Raw genomic sequence first — 19,920 nt, forward strand, 5'->3', positions numbered from 1 at the left:
TGGGGACCAGTCATTCACGTTGTTTCCAACTGCATCTCCTGCTTTCTGCCCCAACTCTCCAGCTCTCTCTGCCCTGAGCGCTGCCCTGCTTCTGTCCAGGCCTTCCCCTGCAGTGCGAGCCCGTGGTTTTAGCCCGCGGGTTTAAAGTGGATTAAAACTACATGCTCGCTAAAAAGTTAAAAGTAAAGTTTTTTAAAAAGTCGCTGCTCTTCAACACATGTGCAGACCATCTGATGGTCTGCACATGTGTGGGGTTCGCTATAGAGCAATCCGGTCGGTCGGTTTGGGGCATGATTCCGATCGCCCTCATGTGCATGAGGGCGATTAGTGAATCAGCCCCCCGGACACAGATCAGATTGGATCGCTCATGGATCGGATCCGATCCGTGACCTTAGTGAATCTGGGCCATAGTAAATGATGGAAGATAAAGGCCTAAACAGTCTATCTAGTCTGCCTATTAGTTATACCCATTACATACATGATTCAATTAACTTGTCTCTTCTTTGATATTTCTGGGTCATAGGCTGTAAAGTCCACCTGGTATTGTCCTAGGTTCCAAATGCTGAAGTTGCCATCCAAGCTCACTCCAGCCTATCCAACCATCCTGTTTGCAGGATATCTACATAAATCTGGCCAGTAACATCCTCATTTTCCAAGTTAGTGGAGTTCCCATCGATGTTCTCCCCAGCCCAATCCTACACCAAATCATCACATATGGAATATAGACCATGCAAATCTGTCCAGTACCAGCATTAGCACTTTAATTTACATTCTTCATTGTCTAATTAGAGATCCTCTATGTTTGTCCCACACTTTTTTGAATTCCATCACCATTTTTCTCTCCACCACTTTCCTCGGGAGGGCATTCTAGGCATCTACCACCCTCTCCGTGAAAAACAATTTCCTTACATTGCTCCTGAGTCTTTCTCCCCACAGCCTCAAATTATGCCCTCTAGTTTTACCATTTTCTCTTCTTTGGAAAAGATTTGATTCTATATTAATACCTTTCAAGTATTTAAATGTCTGTATCATATCTCCCCTGTCCCTCCTCTCCTCCGGAGTATACATATTTAGGCCTTTCTGTCTCTTGTCATATTTCTTTTGGTTCAAACCCCTTACCATTTTTGTCACCTTCCTCTGGACCGCTTCAAGTCTTTTTATATCCTTCACCAGATAGGGCCTCCAAAACTGAATACAATACTCCAAGTGCGGCCTCCCTTCGGTGTGTCCACTCTGTTACAAATCTTGGTATCATCCGCAAAAAGGCTAACCTTACCTTCTAACCCTTCAGCAATGCCGCTCACAAACATATTAAACAGAACTGGTCCCAGCACCGATCCCTGAGGCACTCCACTAGTCACCTTTCCCTCCTCCGAGCGAATTCCATTAACCACCACTCTCTGGCATCTGTCCGTCAACCAGCTTCTAATCCAAACTTTCAAAATATTAACAGTCTAAGCCCCAACATTCTTGGAAAGGTACCTTATTCCATACATCCCTAGTAGAAGCTTATGATCAGAGAATAAAAATCTGCTCATGGTCCCATTGTTAAGAATTATAAATACAAGACAAGAAACTATCTTTAATATGGAACATGTTCCATATTAAAGATAGTTTCTTGTCTTGTATTTATAATTCTTAATAAATTAAAGGAATGTTAAAATGTTGGCTATATAAGGATGCCTTTGAGACCTGATATAAGCATGACAATTTCTTGTTTTGTTTTCTTTTCTTTTCAGAAAACAAAGAATCTTTTATCCTCCCATTGTTTAGACCTATACAAGATTTCTTTATGCATCTTTCTATCAAAGTCTTACCCTCCCCTTGTTTTGACCTTTAATGTTCGCTTTCCTATAGGTATTGTAGTTCTTCTCGTATCCCTCATGTGCAAGTTTATAATGTCTTTGTCTCCATTTTGAAACTATGATATTGTGACTGAATCAAAATTTTATTAAAACTTGAAACTTGAAAAACTGGAAGATGTTCACTAGCACGAGCAGCATCTTCCCCTTGCTGTTCGCACAGACCTTGACTCCCTTCTGACATCACTTCCTGGTCACGGGACCAGGATGTGACATCAGAAAGGAGCCAAGGACAGCACAAGCAGCAGGTGGAAGATGTTGCTCATGCTGGTGAACATGTCAAGAGGTACGTTGGGGGGGCGGAAGTGCTCAAGCAGTGGATAACAGTAAGGGGGCGCACAGCATGGCAATGTTGGGCACCACCGCCCCAGGTGCCATTCTGCCTCGCTATGCCAGTGTGTGTGTGTGTGTCTATATATATGTACAGGTATTGATATATGAAGTGAGGTGTGCAAAAGTTGAATACAGTAGACTCTCTGTTAACCAGAACTCTCAAGCAACCAGAAAAAAAATCTAAGAAATACTGTAATACTTTAAATAAAAATGAATATAAAATAAATTTCTGAGATGACCAAAGATGGCATCGGAAGCAGCACCTGAGAGGAGGTTCCGATACCGAGCCGCTTTACCCTTGCTGAACAGCCTTCCCCTACCTGACGGCATGGGGAAAAGAAAGGGAGCAACCCGCATTCTCCCTCCGGCTGAGCCGGTATCCCAGCAGCGGTTGCAGCAGACAACGATTATGGAGGCGTTCTCCTGTGCAGGCGAGTCTGTATTGCCTACTTCGGGGGGGGGGGGGGGGGAACCCAGGCTTCTTCGGGAGACCCCGTGCATGTGGAGAGGGCATCTATGAGCCCTGATTAGCGGATGATACCACTCCGACCCAGAAGTACTCTGGTGGAGGGAGAGCTGGAGGTGTCGTTCCTCAGAATGAAAGCTTCACTCTGCAGCTTAGGAGGAAGCCCAGCTCGAGCCCTATTGGAAGTGGGCAAGCAGGGAGAGGACCAACTGCCCCACACTGGGTTTGAGGTGAGAGCTGCTTCGGGAGGGACCAGCATACAGTTTGGAGTGTTGGAAAAATTGACATGGAGACACTATGGCAAGCTATATCTGTTATGGATGCTAATCTTAAACTATCTTTTTCTACTTTAACTACAAGCTACGGGACAGTATTTTCCAAAGTTGAGCAGCAGGGTGTGTATATTGGTCAAATGAAAGAAAAATAAGAGAAACAAGAAACAAAACTCTCTGAAATGAAACAAGTAGAATTTTGACTATTAAAAGAAAGGACTTATATAGCTAGAAAAATGGAGAGCTTTGAAAATCATTTGAGGAAGAACAATTTGAAACTTTTATTTTTTTATTAATCTTTATTCATTTTTAAAGTTCACAATAAGTGTAACATATAATACAATCATTTATACTTTAACATCACTTAATATATTATCAAATTCTAATTCGCATCAAATAAACCCCGTCCCTTATACCCAACAGTAAATTTTCCTAAATCTCCGGTGATCTCTCCTATAGAGATGGTCAGAAAATATTTTAAGGAAACACTGGGCTCCTTTTATCAAGGTGCACTACGGGGGTTAGCACGTCGGACATTTCATCACGCGCTAACCCCTGCGGCACACCAAAAAACTAATGCCTCGTCAATGAACGCACGGTATTCCGCGAGTTAACCGCCTAACGCAGCTTGATAAAAGGAGCCCACAGTGTATTCCCCCTGAAAATTTACCTCCTATAGTTAGAGTTAATTACCTACAATTAAAAAGTTCAGGGGAGGTTTCTACCCCTAAGGAGATTCAAGGAGATAAAGCGGTGGAATTGGACCTGACAGTCTTCCTAGAGAGCTCATTGGAGGTGGTAACTTAAAAGAGAACCCTGTTAGTTACACTAGCTTTGGAAAGTGACTGTGAATATATTCTACGTCTTTATTTTCATCAATTAAATGATCAGTTCTTTGGGGCCAAAATTCGTATATTTCCGGATATGGCTCAAAAGTCCCAGAAACGGAGGAAGCAGTTCTTGGCTTTAAGGCCCTTGGTGGAACTTTTTTGTTAAAATTTCCGGTGAAATGTTTTGTTACCTATCAAACTAAGAATTTCTTATTTTTTGAGCCCAAACAGCTGTTAGAGTTTATTGAAACTAGACAAGGAGGAACATCTTTAGCTACTAATGTATAACTTGCTATATTGGCTGTAGGTAATCCGGAATAGTGCCGCTTTCTTTTGGTGTTGTTATAAGATTGTATTTCTTGTTGATCCTCTCAAATTACGGTGGACTAAATATCCAAGTAATTGTTTTCCATTCCTTTTGTTAATTTCCTTTATGTTATATTGATTTGTTCAAGTTGTGATTATTCTACTTGATTGTAATAAGAAAGTTGTTATAAATAAAAAAAGATTAAAAAAAAAAAAATTCTGGTGGAAATTTAAGTATAAACTTGGCATGCCACACCTGAATATACCCACACTTTGCCTACCACATGTCCGGTAGTTTGGAACAGTTTATGGTATGGTATAGTATAGGGTATAGTATTAGTGAGGCCTATTTTTAATAGTAACTCTCAAGATATCAGAAACTACATTTATCCAGCATCTATCAATTCCCATGGGTGCCGGTTAACTGAGAGTCTACTGTATTCAGTGGACAGGGCTCACAAATACCCACTGCAATTTAACCCTTTGGGAGACATAACTCAAATTTTAATGTTATGAAATGAAACGAAACATGTCAAAAAAAAATGTGGCATAACTTCTAAGTTTCACGACTCTATATCATTCTCGATTGGGCTAAGAACTTTTCAGTGGCCCCTTGTGTTATTCTAAACGTTAAAAAAAATAGTAATTTAAGTTAGGAAACACATCTCTAACATTCATTACATGGCTTGAAATTCGGACCACCCAATTTTCCTTATGATCACCTTCCTGCTCCCAAAAAATCATTATGTGTAAATGTTTCCCAAAAAGCATACACTTACATGAGAATTAAAAAAAAAAAAATGTGGCTCGTAGAGTTAAAAACTTCAGAGTAAGAAAAGCCTTTCTTCAAAGTTGGATAGTTCAAGACACACCAGGAAATACGAAAACCTTAACCCCTCTTTTACAAAGGTGCGCTAAGCTTTTTAGCATGTGCTAAACGTTAATGCGTGCATGTTGTCCTATGGACGTGTTAGTGATTAGCGCACGTGTTGATATAGTGCGCGCTAAATCCATGCTAAAACACTTAGCGCGCCTTTGAAAAAGAGGGCCTTAGCGCCAGAATAAGCAATCTCCTTTGCTTGAAGTATTCTTTTAAAACCAATAGGAAAAGGTCACCAGTGTCTTGCAATTAGAGCTACACCGAAAACACATTTTACTATTCAGCTAAATATGAATAATGCAAACTATTATTCAGCTGAATATAAATACTGTACTGGACATTGAGCATTAACATGAGAAATAATAAAAGAAGCAACATGAAATGAGAGATAAGGGGATTGAGGGGTACAGATAGGAGTTGAGGTAGATTATAGGAATAGTCAAGGCCCATTGCACAGGTGATGGGCCTGGAGGGCCGCCACGGGAGCGGACCACTGGGCGGGATGGACCTCTGGTCTGACCCAGCGGAGGCAAATTCTTATGTTCTTATGTAATTCTTAAGTGTTTATTTCAGTAGGATTTAGCGCAGTAGAGCCCCAGATTATTAATGTTCAAATTTACATCACTATTCAGTTGAATACGAATAAAGTATTTGGGGACAAATTCCAAGTTTCCAAGTTTATTAAACTTTTGTTACCCTAGCAGGGCGGCTTACAATCTAAGTACATTAAAAGTATACAGTACGCTAAAGCAATAAAACAGTGGTGCAGTGGTTGAAGATACAGCCTCAGCATCCTGGGACTGTGGGTTCAAACCCCATGCTGCTCCTTGTGACCCTGGGCAAGTCACTTCCCCTTCTTCTACAAAGCCGTGCTCCCAGCTGCCGCGCAGCAACAGCCCCGAAGCCCATAGAGATTTAAAGGGCTTCGGAGCCATTACTGCGCAGCTTTTTAGAAGAGGGGGTTAGTCCTCCATAGCCCCAGGTATGTTAGATAGATTTTGAGCCCACTCGGATAGATAGGAAAAATGCTTGATTACCTCATTGTAAAACCACTTAGATAACCTTGATAGGCGGTATATATAAACCTAATAAAACAAAACCTAATAATAAAGGTCAGGGAGAGGAACTACGTAATATAATAGAAATGCAAGGGGGGAAAACACATTGGGGAATTTTCGATTTTACACGATTCCATCAGTGCTGCATGTTACAGGAGAAATTAGTATGCGTCCGCAAAATCAAATGTTTTCAGGTCTGCCTTAAACTTATAATAACATAAGAATCGCCGCTGCTGGGTCAGACCAGTGGCCCATCGTGCCCAGCAGTCCACTCTCTGGCAGCCCCCCAGGTCAAAGACCAGTGCCCTACCAGAGCCCTACCTGCATACGTTCTGGTCTAGCAGGACCTTGTTTAACTTTGTCTTGATTCCCTGGAGGGTGTTTTCCCCTACAACAGCCTCCGGAAGAGCGTTCCAGTTTTCTACCACTCTCTGGGTGAAAAAGAACTTCCTTACTTTTGTACGGAATCTATCCCCTTTTAACTTTAGAGAGTGCCCTCTTGTTCTCCCTACCTTGGAGAGTGTGAACAGTCTGTCTTTATCTACTAAGTCTATTCCCTTCATTATCTTGAATGTTTCGATCATGTCCCCTCTCAGTCTCATCTTTTCAAGGGAGAAAAGGCCTAGTTTCTCTAATCTCTTGCTGTACGGCAACTCCTCCAGCCTCTTAACCATTTTAGTGGCTCTTCTCTGGACCCTTTCGAGTAGTACCGTGTCCTTCGTCATGTACGGCGACTAGTGCTGGACGCAGTATTCCAGGTGAGGGCATACCATGGCCCAGTACAGCGGCATGATAACCTTCTCCGATTTGTTCGTGATACCCTTCTTAATCATTCCTAGCATTCTGTTTGCCCTTTTCGCCGCCGCTGCCACGCATTGTGCGGACGGCTTCATCGACTTGTCGACCAGTACTCCCAAGTCTCTTTCCTTGGGGGTCTCTCCAAGTACTTTACTGGACATCCTGTATAAAAATTTTGTTACCAACATGCATCACCTTACACTTATCCACGTTGAACCTCATTTGCCATGTCGTGGCCCATCTCTTGAGCGTGTTTATGTCATGTTTCAGATCTTTGCAATCCCCCTGTGTCTTCACTACTCTGAATAACTTCGTATTGTCCGCAAATTTAATCACCTCACTTGTCATACCAATTTCCAGATCGTTTATAAATATGTTGAAGAGCACGGGTCCAACCACCGAACCCTGAGGCACTCCACTGGTGACACTTTTCCAGTCTGAGTATTGTCCATTTACCCCCACTCTCTGTTTCCTATCCGCCAGCCAGTTTTTAATCCATGACACGTGAGTATTTCACCCTCGATTCCATGGCTCGCAATTTTTCAAAGTAGTTGTTCATGAGGAACCTTGTCGAATGCCTTCTGAAAATCCAGATATACAATGTCGACTGGATCACTCTTGTCTATCTGCCTGTTTACTCCCTCGAAGAAGTGCAGCAAGTTCATCAAGTAAGATCTTCCTTTGCTGAAGCCATGCTGGCTGGTCCTCATCAGATCGTGTCCGTCAAGGTGCTCAATGATGCGGTCCTTTATCAATGCCTCTACCATCTTTCCCAGTACCGAGGTCAGACTCACCGGTCTGTAGTTTCCCGGATCACCCCTCAAACCTTTCTTGAAGATTGGCGTAACATTCGCCACCTTTCAGTCTTCCGGAATCCTTCCTGATTTGATAGCCCCTTCAGTTCTTTGATTACCCTTGGATGGATGCCATCCGGTCCCAGGGATTTATCATTTTTAAGCCTATCAATCTGCCTGCATACCTCTTCTAGACTGACTATCAACCCTGTCAGTTTCCCGTCGTCGTTTCCCACGTATAGCCTGTCGGCGTCTGGTATGTTTTTTATATCTTCTTCGATAAACACGGGCACAAAAAATGTGTTCAGTTTGTCGGCAATGGCTTTGTCCTCCTTTAGCACTCCCTTTATTCCATGGTCATCCAACGGCCCCAGCGCTTCCTTCGCAGGTCTTTTTCCCCTTAATATATTGAAAGAACGGCTTGAAGTTTTTGCCTCCTTGGCTATTTTTTCCTTGTACTTTTTTTGGCCCCTCTTACCACCTTATGGCACCTGCTTTAATGCTGTTTGTGTTTTTTCCAGTTTTCGTCCATTTTTGACCTTTTCCATTCCTTAAACAAAGTCCTCTTGTCTCTGATAGTTTCCTTCACCGCTACAGTGAGCCACGCCGGTTCCTTGTTCTTTTTCCTCTTGGATCCCTTGTTGATATGTGGTATATATAGATTTTGCGCCTCGGTGACTGTGTCCTTAAAAAGGGACCATGCTTGCTCTAGCATCTTTATAGTGCTTACCCTTTTCTTAATCTTCTTCCCCACGAGTCTCATCCCTTTGTAATCCCCTTTTCGGAAGTTCATTGCAGTGGCCATCGTTCTGGATCAATGTTTCGCTCCTGTGTTCAGGTCAAAGCGGATCATATTGTGATCACTGGTTCCCAGCGTCCCTTCTACTTCTACACCATGTGCAGGTCCTCATAGTCCATTTAGAATTAAGTCCAGAATTGCGTTTCCTCTTGTATTTTCCTTAGCAAGTTGTTCCAGCAATAATCTACAGCATCCAGGAGCTTGGTCTCCCTACCGCAGCTGGAGGTGCCTAGATTCCAGTCTATCCCCGAGTAATTGAAGTCACCCATGATAATTGAATTGTCTCCCTTGCAGTTGCTTTTAATCTCATCCGTCATTTCTCCATCAATTTCTTCAGACTGCCCTGGGGGTCGGTAGTAGATGCCGATTTTCGTTTCCATTCCATTTGCTCCCGGAATTTTGATCCATAGAGACTCTAACTTATTCTTCGTGTTCTCTCCGGTAGACTCAATTCCCTCTTTGGAGGTTAGTGATTGGAGTGATATAGGTAATAAATTCCACAACTTTGGACCATTAACTGAGAAAACTTTGTCCCTAATGTGCTCAAGAACTATTTCCCTATAGGATGGAACGGTAAGAAGTTATTTATTAGCTGATCTTAGATTCCTTGTGCATGTATATGGAGTCAACTGGCTTACTTGGTAAAATGTTTCTTCTGTGGTTAACACCTTAAAGGTTATTAAAAGTAGTTTGAATAGAATCAAATACAATACAGCCACACATGCAATTCTTTAAAAACCCCCAGTGAAATCAAATTCTTTGGGTACAAGCAAATTCATTTCTTTATGGCCTTCCACAGAACCCCTTTTCTTATTTGGAATGTAGTAACAATTAGAAAAAGCCAAAAAATCTGATGTTAAGGGATCCTTTTACTAAGGCGCGCTAGGGCGTCTTAGCGTGCACTAAATGTTAACTTGCTAACATGTCCATAGGATATAATGGACGCGTTAGCACACTTTAGCATTTAGCATGCGCTAAGACCCACTAGCGTGCCTTAGTAAAAGGATCCCTAAGTTCCAAAACCTCTTGGAAAAGTTTTCTTAAAAAAATCTTGGGGTTAATAAATAAATGCAGGGAAAATTAAAAAACCTTACAGTTTGTGCCTCTCTTACCTTTCTCAATTGTCTCAACTTTAAAATGAAGGTTGACAGAATCTTTTATTACCGACACAGATGTAGCCTGCAGAGATGAAACCTGTGATTCAACAAGACAAACGTTTATCTACCATAGATGTATTTGCATATGCATTTCTAAATTAATCCACAGGTATAAGCATACCCTCCATTCTAGCAATAACTACCCATAAATCTTCCAAAGTAATACCCTGTACCCTTCCCTAGACACTGGGAGTTGAGATACTTCCTACGACAATAGTACTTTAGGAACACTAGGGATAAGTCAAAAGTAGAGAGGGAGAGACAGTACCCACAGGTTACCAATGCATTAAATACTGGAGGGGAAGCCTGGAGCTTAAAAATGCCACAACCATATGAGAGAGTACCTGTACTCCCGTGGTGCCAGAAGTGGCAGGAACTATGTTTCTGACCATAGGATTGGATTCAGTTGAAGCAGCTGTCTTATCTCTAGCTTTCCGCTTCCTCCTATAACTTGCACCAAATAAAATCTCAGAGCCCATCTTCGTGGGTGTTCCAAGGGGCTCCTAAGGGCAGGATGTGCCTCTTCAGCCATCACAATCTTTAGGTCTTACAAGACTCCCGCTGATCTCAAGGCCAGAACATCATAAATTTGGTGTCAAGAAATCTAAATTTCTCAAAGAAACACAGAAAGAGCGAAAAATGAAGGCAGATAAAGACCCTAGGACCTATACAGTCTGCCCATCCATAACATCTACTACTCTTTCCTCTCTCTTAGAGATCTTATGTACTTGGCTCAAGCTTTCTTGAATTCAGATCCATTTTCATCTCCACTGCCTCCACCGGGAGGCCATTCCTTGAATTCACCACCTGTTCCGTGAAGAAGTATTTCCTCAGGTTACTTTTTAGTCTGTCTCCTTTCACCTTCATCCTGTGACCCCTCATTCCAGAGTTTCCTTTCAATTGAAAGAGACTCATCTCCTTTGCATTTATGCCATAAGATATGATCACAAGGCCCCTTCAATCTGCCTAAATTGGCTTCTCTTTCCTGGGGAAGGAGGGCTACAGATAGGCCTGCCCACCCAATTTCTCTCATGGCAGAATGGAATAGATAGTGGATAATGGCCTGGCAGTGGCCTGTGCAGCACAGGTCATTGATGAGTATGCTGCAGAAGCTCAGGTACTGCGCCACAGTGGAGCCATGCCTCATGCAGTCCAGCACTCCGCCTCTGAGGAAGAGTGAGTTGCCACCTGCTGAAGCCCTAGCTCCAAAGATGGGGGGACAGCAGGGCTTAATGGCACGCTTGGTAGTTCTGCAGATCTTATCCTGCATGCAGTTGCACTCCTCCAGGGCTGATTGCAGCACGTATGGACAGAGAGAGACTTCCAGGTGTGCCAGTCCACTGTAGGCTCAGGCTGTCTGGCTATGCCACTGTTTCTAGTGCTAGGGATCTCAAACATTCCCCATGTGAGTCAGGAGATCGGAAAACTCACACTTATTACAGTGCGTATTTTATCACATCCAATACTGGGGCCTTGGTGCTGGGTATTTCAACCCTATGTCAAGTGAAATCAAGAAAAGCTGCTCTATTTTTGAAATCCATCATTGTCACTGAGGTATGGTGGTTACCATCTTAGTCCCCTGGAATATACAGAAATGTAAGCAGAGTTATCTTAATAGCTCAGAAATTAGCCCTGTATAAAAGGACCACTTTATTTTTTATCAACTTAATTTTTTTCTGCTCATTGCCAGATTAGCAGCCCAGCACCTTCAGCACAATCACAAAACAACAACATTATAAAATCTTACTGATATGTAAGGAGACACTGTGCAGGAAAGCTGCCTCTCTGACATCAATGCAATCCCTTGCATGGCTATATTCATGTATTCAAATACACTCAGGGCAGGATTAACCAATAGGCCAATTAGGCATGTGCCTAGAGCCCGAAATGGTCAGGGGGGCCCGATGAAAGAGGGCATCAACATTGTTTTTTCCAAACGGCGATGGGCCCCTCCAGCATCGATTGGCAATGCGGCCCCCCCCCCCCCCCGATCGGCAACGCAGCCCCCCCCTCATCGACGGAAAGTAAGACAAGTAAGCAACGTGGGTAAGAAAGGCAACGGGAATTGTAATTGTACAAGCGGTGCTGCTTGCCCAAAGCTTCCCTCTGATGCAGCTTCCTGTTTCCGCCTGGGCGCATGGTGGGGTGGGGCGGGGAGGGGCAGGGAGCCCAGTTTACTTGTGTGCCTAGGGGCTGTCGACAAATTAATCCTGCCCCGAATACACTAACCCGCTCTTTAGTGAACGCATAGCGTGGGTTTTAGCGGCGGTGACTACTCTGACCCTCATAGAATTCCTATGAGCGACGGAGCAGTTACTGCCACTGCTGGCACTAAAACCCGCACTATGTGTTCGCAAAAGAGGGGGTAAGCTTAGTAGTACATAAGTTGACCTCAATAAACATGATTTTAAAAAAAAGATCAGTGAAGCAGGTTATTCCCTGAATATTCACTATTAAAATGAAGGGATATATATACAAAAATGAATTTTTTTTTGCACAGACATGTGGGAACCATTGGAAGTGTGCATGTAGGTGAGGTGGTTGGTGGGGGAGGGGGATGAAAATGGCTCTAATGTGATTACGTTTTTGTGGGTTACATTTTCAAAGGCAAAATATTCTCCTTCAGTGAGCTTAAAAAATAAGATGAAGAAATTTTAAAACCAAACCAAACAGAGACTGGGGCAAATCTGTAACAGAAAGCCAATCTAGTATCTGAAATGCTGAGAAATAAGGAAGAAAAAAATAGAATGTGAAAGTCTGTTAACGCAGACACCTGAAGCGTGTGGGCGTCAGAGAGTCCGCCAGCTGAGCTTTGAGGGTATGCAAAAATATGTACCCAGCTATCCTGGAAGTGTTCCTGGAGGCTAACTGTTCATTTCCTTAATCTCCTTAACCGTTTGAAGAACTCGGCTGAGGTGTAACACGTTCATACTCTGCTACAGCACAGTGCCTTCCCTTTCTACTTTTTCTCTTGTTTTTTTTAACCTTTGCTGCTTCAGACCCTTAAGCAGTATCTCTGCAGAGTAAACTCAGAGGCCTTTAAGGTTTGCACCATGTTTCCCATTTTGGTAACATCTTATTTTGTGCTCTATTTCTCCTTTTGGAACATACTTATCATTCTCTCTGGTAAAGCTAAACACCTCAGTCTAACTTTCACATTTTTCATTTTCTGATAACCAAACCTGTAACGCAAATGCTGCACAGAGTGACATGAGGAGAACAAATGCTGTACAGTAAAGAATGAAGTGGTGACAGAATTTATCACCATTCCCGTCTCCGCGGATAACCACGGGAAACCATCTTGTGTCATTCATTAGTGTCTATCTCAACCTCAGTTCTACACCGGCATTCTTTAATGCAAGGCTTGAGGGTCAGTGGTTGTGCCCATTCATACTCTGATTCTTATCTGAGCCAAAAATAGGATAATGAAGCCATTGTGACATCACTGATGAGGCTGGCTCTTAGGCATTGGTGGAATGAAGCATTATGACATCACAATTTCTGCTTTGGATACCAGAGACTGTCATTCTTTAGTGTCTATCTCAACCTCAGTCCATCTACACCAGCATTCTTCAATGCAAGGCTTGAGGGTCAGTGGCTGGGCCCATTCATACTCTGGTTCTTTCTTCTCTCTTTAAATAATGACATGGGGATGGGACGAGAATGGTGATGAATTTTGTCACCATGTTATTTTCTACTCTGCAGCACACTTACTGAAAACAGACTGTGCTAGTATGAGATTAGAGAAGGACAAATTCCATTTAGTTCCAAAGAATAATTAACATTTGTGATAAGATCATGGCTGCCAATGTGGCGATTACAGTTAGCACATCTGAAGCTGATCTTCTATAGGAAACTGTTTTGTATTTTTCTGTGTTTTTTGATCCCAACATTTCAGATCAATAGAATTCTTCACCATCGTACATTTATAAAACTAAAAGTGACAGGTGCCCTGAGAAAAACAGACAATTAAGAAATGGCTGGAATTAGTTCCAAATGGAGTCCTTCTCATTTTACAGGGTATTGGAGCTTGTAAATATTTCTGCTCTACCTCAAGAGGAACCCTAACACACTACTGGGTGATGAAAAATTCTAATCAAAAGAGTGTCCCAAAATTGTGATCAACTCAACAAAAGCAAAAATGAAGACACTAATAATCATAGAAACATTTTGTAGACTAGCAAGCAGAGCTCAGAACCATAAGTTGGTATGGAAACTGGTTCCTGATTCAACTACTCAAAAGTCCATATGAAACACCTTTAAACTAATTCAAGATGAAGCAATGATAGACATAGTGAAACACATTTGAGGACTTGTCCCTGTTTGTGATTTCCATTCCAACTTATGGTTCTGAGCTCCGGAACACCCATTATAAAATACTGTTCAATGCCAATTTTATGGGTGACAAACTGTGAACGTCATTTACAGAATCCAGCTCATAACTTCTGGCATTCTATAAGTTGTGTACACAATTCCTCCTACTCATGCTCCATCCATGCTCTATGTCCCTCTTGCATATATCCACTGTGTAGTCATAAGAACAGCCATACTGAGTTGGACCGATGATCCATCTAGCTCAGTATCTTGTTTCCACGGTAGCCAATCCAGGTCACAAGTACCTGGCAGAACGCCAATTAGTAGCAAGATTTATGCCTGCCGTGGACCGCCAGAACTAACAAATTGATTCTGGAAGAGATCAAACTGACTAAGTCACTCAAAGCTCAAATGATGAAGTTCATCAAGTTACTGTCATAACTTCATCATCAAGTTATGACAGTATTTTGGTCATACTGTCAGAAGAGAAAGATCATTGGAGCAGGACATCATGTTTGGGAAGAATGAAGGAACCAGGCGAAGAGGGCGACCTGCAACCAGATGGCAGGACATCTTAAAAATAACCATGGGGATGACGCTGCAGGACCTTAGCGGGCTAGCACAAAACCAATTTCTTTTTAGATCTGTAATTCATCAAGTCATTAGGACACAAGCGTGAGTTGATGGCACTAACTAAGTAGCAAGATTCCATGCTACCAATCCCAGTGCAAGCAATGGTTTCCTCCGCTGTCTGTCTCAATAGCAGAATATGGACTTTTCCTCCAGGAAACTGTGCAAACCTTTTTTAAAACCAGCTATGTTAACTTCTCTTACCACATCCTCTGGCAATTTTCTGAGTGAAAAAATATTTCCTCCTATTGGTTTTAAAAATATTCCCCTGTAACTTCATCAAATATTACCTAGTCTTTGTATTTTTTGATGGCGTAAAAAATCGATCCCCTTCTACCCCTTCCACATCACTTTTAGTCTTTCCTCATACAAGAAGAGCTCCATTCTCTTTATCATCTTGGTTGCTCTTCTTTGAACCTTTTCTAATTCTGCTAATGTGAACATTAGCATCCAACCTGAAACAAAAAAATCTAATTGAAAAATGCCTATAATACTGCTGCATTAGAAATGGGCTTAGGGTGTGGAAAAGTCCTGTGATAAATGAGCTAAACCTGTATTCTAAGGTGGCTTACTAAAAGGGCCCCATAATATGCATTAACCTGCAAATTAACACGTGTGAAATTGACCGACATAATTTTTTTAATGCATGTTATGCAGTTTTTCATTTAAAAAGTGTGTGGCATGGACCAAAAAAAGAAGTATGATATGTGGGAGAAAAGCACAAGTGAATTAAAAATGAACTGAAAATGATTGCCCTGTTGTACATCCCTACTCCAGACAGTTTTCATTACCAGGAAACTGAAATGTGTGTGTTTCTTGGGGGCAGCACATACTTTTCTGTTAAACAGGAAAGCAGCCAGTGGGATTCAGCAGAAATATCATTAAAGTTTAGTCTGACTTAAAGTGTTCTTTGCTGTAGATTGAACAGTTAACAGTGCGAACCCAGGATAATGGCACAAGACACGCAGGCTGAATTTAAAAGCCACCTGACTTTAGTTTTGCTGTTTAATATTACCTAAAAAAAAATGCCACAGTCTCTTTTTGTGTAGCTGGATGGTAGCCAGACCGCTGGCTCCAGAGGTATAGGGCAAAATCGAAAAATTCTGTCTGTACTGGCAGCTCCACCCTCCACCCCAAGTGAGTTTGGCTTTTTGACAAAAATAAAAAAGTGAGTTCTGAAGTAAATTCATTCATTGCCATGTTTTTTGGCTACGTTTCAAAGTACTTACATGACAAACAGAACATTTACATGAGAAGCAAAATGTTATTTATCACCCTTTGTTATCGTGAATAAACCAAAATTGGTTTATAGCCAACGATACGGAGTTTGGATTATTTGCTTTTTGGTAGTAAAGTCTGTGGTTCTGGTCAGAGAGAGGGGGAATTTTGTGTAAATTGATAGCAATTTTCTCTCAGCAAATGTTTGATAGAAAGTTACATTAAAACCTACAGTCATATTCACAAGTAAGAAAATGTGGTTTCTTGCAACATTTATGAACTGATTTACTACACATAAAATCATAAGTGTGCAGGAAGGAAAAAAACAGGATCACAATGTTTTACCATTAAACTAATTCCCTAGTATAGTAGTAAAAATCTGATATTTTTAAAATGGTGTTGGGTTGGTGCTTTATTTTCAGTTTGATAGCATTTTCCAGGGTTTTTTTTTTGGGTTTTTTTTGGGGGGGGTTGTTGTTTTTTAGCATTGGTGAATAAGTGCTACATCTGATCTTCTAATTAATGTCACGTTTTCAATATATTCAGTTTAACAGGCCACTGTACCTTGACTACAACTATAAATCCATTCACAATGAAAGCATCTCACTTCAGTTACTCAGGGAGGAAGACAAACTCCTATGCTGGATATTTTTATGTCTGTCAGATTAATTACATGTAAACAAACAAATAAAATAAACTAGGAAAAATAACCCATGTGGAATCAAACAAAGGGAGAGAAATAGTGGGGAGTGGGATCGAACACGAACCTGGGAACCAACAGATTTTAGTCATATAAACTCAAATCAAAATGAATACATGTATAAATGCATAAATATAGAGTCCGGTTTTTATTGTTCACATAGCATGTAATACAGCCGTGGAATCTATTGCCAGAGGATGTAGTCAAGGTGACTAACAAAGTGGGATTTAAACAAATTTTGAAAAGTTCCTGGAGGAAAAGTCTATAAAAAATTATTAACTAGGCAGACTTGCGAAAGGCATTGTTCCTCTGTGGAAATGAACTGTCTACTTTTTGGGGATTTGTGGGCTATATGTGACCCGGACTGGCCATTGCCAAGAGATAGGATGCTTGCTTTGATGGATCTTGGTCTTACTTGGGCCCTCTTTTACCAAGGTGCGCTAACCGATTAGCGCACGCTAAACGCTAATGCGTGCATGTTAGTCTATGGACGCATTAGCGTTTAGCGCACGCTAATCAGTTACTCACCTTAGTAAAAGAGGGGGTTGGTTTATCTTCTGTTCCTATTTTTGTGCCTGGTCTAGAGATGCTGGATGTTTAAGGCAGAACTGGGGTCTTATAATGCAACCCGGGCATCTAAATGTTTGGCGGCCATGTTGAGTAGAGTACTGGAACTTTGGTAGTTGCAGTTTTTGTTTATGGGACGGGTTTATTTTTCAGCCTAAGGGATCAATGGAAAAGTAACTTGTTCAACTAATCATACCACATGTAACTTGATATAAACAAACTGACAAGCAGCTAATAAATGTGTTTACCAAGACCTCAAACACCCGAGACTCTACTTGAACTGATTTTGTGTCTTTACTGGGGTGACGTATTCATCATTGGTCTTGTTTAACTTTTTTAATGCAGACTATGATACCGTATTGTATCTATATGGTGCTGTACATAAAAATAAATAATTAATTTAGAAGAGCACTTAGCTTCTGGCCCGACGGCTAACCAGCCGTTTCACTGGTGAGTTTCCTGAGGGGAAAAAGCTCTTCTTATCAGTGTTATTTTATACACTGTTGTAAGTACTGATAAGAAGAGCTTTTGCCCCTGTGGAAACTCACCAGTGAAACGGCTGGTTAGCCGTCGGGCCACAAGCTAAGTGCTCTTCTAAATTAATTATTTATTTTTATGTACAGCACTATATAGATACAATACAGTATCATAGTCTGCATTAAAAATGTTAAACAAGACCAATGATGAATACGTCACCCCAGTAAAGACACGAAATCAGTTCAAGTAGTGTCTCGGGTGTTTGAGGGCTTGGTAAACACATTTATTAGCTGCTTATCAGTTTGTTTTTCAGCCTGCCAGTTTCCTTCTGCTCCTTCTACTAGACTTCTAGTTCAATCAGAACCAGTCCTTTGCTTTGATCCTTTGCTTGGAAAGGTGGTATAGTAAGTACCAAAATAAATATAAACATAAACGTACAACTCCTTACTTCTACTGCCCAAACTCACTTCGTTAACCTCCCCTCCCCCAGCATTGTACTGATACAAGAGAAATTCCAAAAATAGTGCCCAAAGTTAGGCCCCAGGTTGATCTGCGCTCACTTAGTATTCATATGTAGCGTTGGGCACCACTACCGTATTTACACCTGCCAAAGGCTAGTGTAAAAGACTGAGCCCAAATGATGACAGTTGAGCACATAAATGCAGACATTCTGCAACATCACGCCTAATTTCTGGGAATGCTCCTGACTCGTCCATGCACTTCCCATGGTCACACCCCCTTTGGAGTTGTGTGCTATGAAATTTAGGCGCACGTTACAGAACAGGGTGTAGGGCAAATCTATATTTAATTCCTAATTACTTCCAATTAAGAACATAAGAATCACCATACTGGGACAGACCGAAGGTCCATCAAGCCCCGTATACTGTTTCCAACAGTGGCCAACCTAGGTCCCAAGTACCCAGCTAGATCCCAAAAAGATTCTATGCTGCTTAGCCTAGGAATAAACAATGGATTTCTCTTTTAGGAAATTAGCCAAACCTTTTTTAAACCCTGCTAAGCAAACTGATTTCACCTCTTCTCCGGCATCAAATTCCAGAGTTTAATTATACATTGTGTGAAGAAATATTTTCTCTGATTTTAAATCTACTTAATAGCGTCATCACATGCTCCCTTGTCCTAGTATTTTTGGAAAGAGTGAATAAGCTATTCACATCTACCCTTTCCACTCCACTCAGTATTTTATAGACCACTATCATATTTCTCCTGAGCAAGCTGAAGAGCCCAAGCCTCTTTAGACTCTCCTCATAGGAAAGTTGCCCTAAACCTTTTATCATTTTCATCACCCTTCTCTATGTCTTTTGTAATTTTCTATATCTTTTCTGAAATACTGCAACCAAAATTGCACACAGTATTTGAGGTACAGCCATATCATATAGTGATGCAAGAGCATTATAACATTTTCATCTTTGTTTTCCATTCCTTTCCTATCATTCTATTTGCTTTCTCAGCTGCCGCCACACTTTGAGCTGAGCGTTTTAATGTGTTCTCAACAATGACACCTTGATCCTTTTCCTGGGCAGTTACTCCTAACATAGAACTTTGCATCACAAAACTATAGTTCGGGTTCCTCTTTCCCACATGCGTCACTTTGCACTTGCTCACATTAAATGTCATCTGTTATTATGATGCTCAGGCTCTCAGTCTCGCAAGGCCCTCTTGCAATTTGTCACAATCCTCTTGTGATTTAACAACTTTGTGTCATTAGCAAATTTACCGCCCATTTTACTCTCTGTTTTCTGTCTTTCAACAAGTTCTTAATCCAGAATAGGACATTACCTCCTATCTTTCTCAGAAGTCTTTCATGAGGTACTTTGTCAAATACCGTTTTAAAATCCAAATACATAATATCAACCGGCTCACCTTTATCCACATGTTCATTCACCCCTTCAAAGAAATGCAGTAGATCGGTGAGGCAGTAGTCTAAATCCATGTTGGCTTTCGCTCATTAATCCATGCTTATGTATATGTTCTGTCATTTTGTTCTTTATAATAGTCTCTACAATTTGACCTGGCACCAACGTCAGACTCACCCGTCTATAATTTCCTGGATCAGCTTTGGAACCCTTTTTAAAAATTGGTGTTGTTAATGACAATAATTGATTGCTAGCACTTAATTAGCTAATTAGTTTATGTGCAGATCTATGATCTGTGCCCAAAATTGCACAACCAACTTTGGGCAACCTATACATGCACTTGGACTGCAAAAATCCAGGAGAACAGTATAGTAGAGGGGGTACAATACTTCTATGTACAGATGAAGAGTGGAACTTAGATGAGTTCATATCTGATGAGCTTAGGGTAGAAAAGGTAACAATCAAAGCCAGAAGGATGCTTGGGTGCTCAGGGAGAGGAATGGCCAGTAGGAAAAAAAGAGGAGACAGTGCCATTGTATAAGTGGCTGGTGAAGCCCCATTTAGAATAATGTGTGCAATTCTGGA

General features: G+C 41.4%; 1 protein-coding gene across 4 annotated transcripts in view; it reads right to left on the minus strand.

Moving 5' to 3' along the window:
• Positions 1-19,920, minus strand: part of DYNC1I1 (dynein cytoplasmic 1 intermediate chain 1) — a 587,025-nt gene that overhangs the window by 146,355 nt on the left and 420,750 nt on the right. The gene's annotated exons all lie outside the window — the stretch shown is intronic.

Source organism: Geotrypetes seraphini, chromosome 2 (genome assembly GCF_902459505.1).
Source record: "Geotrypetes seraphini chromosome 2, aGeoSer1.1, whole genome shotgun sequence".
In the NCBI taxonomy this organism is placed as follows: domain Eukaryota; kingdom Metazoa; phylum Chordata; class Amphibia; order Gymnophiona; family Dermophiidae; genus Geotrypetes; species Geotrypetes seraphini.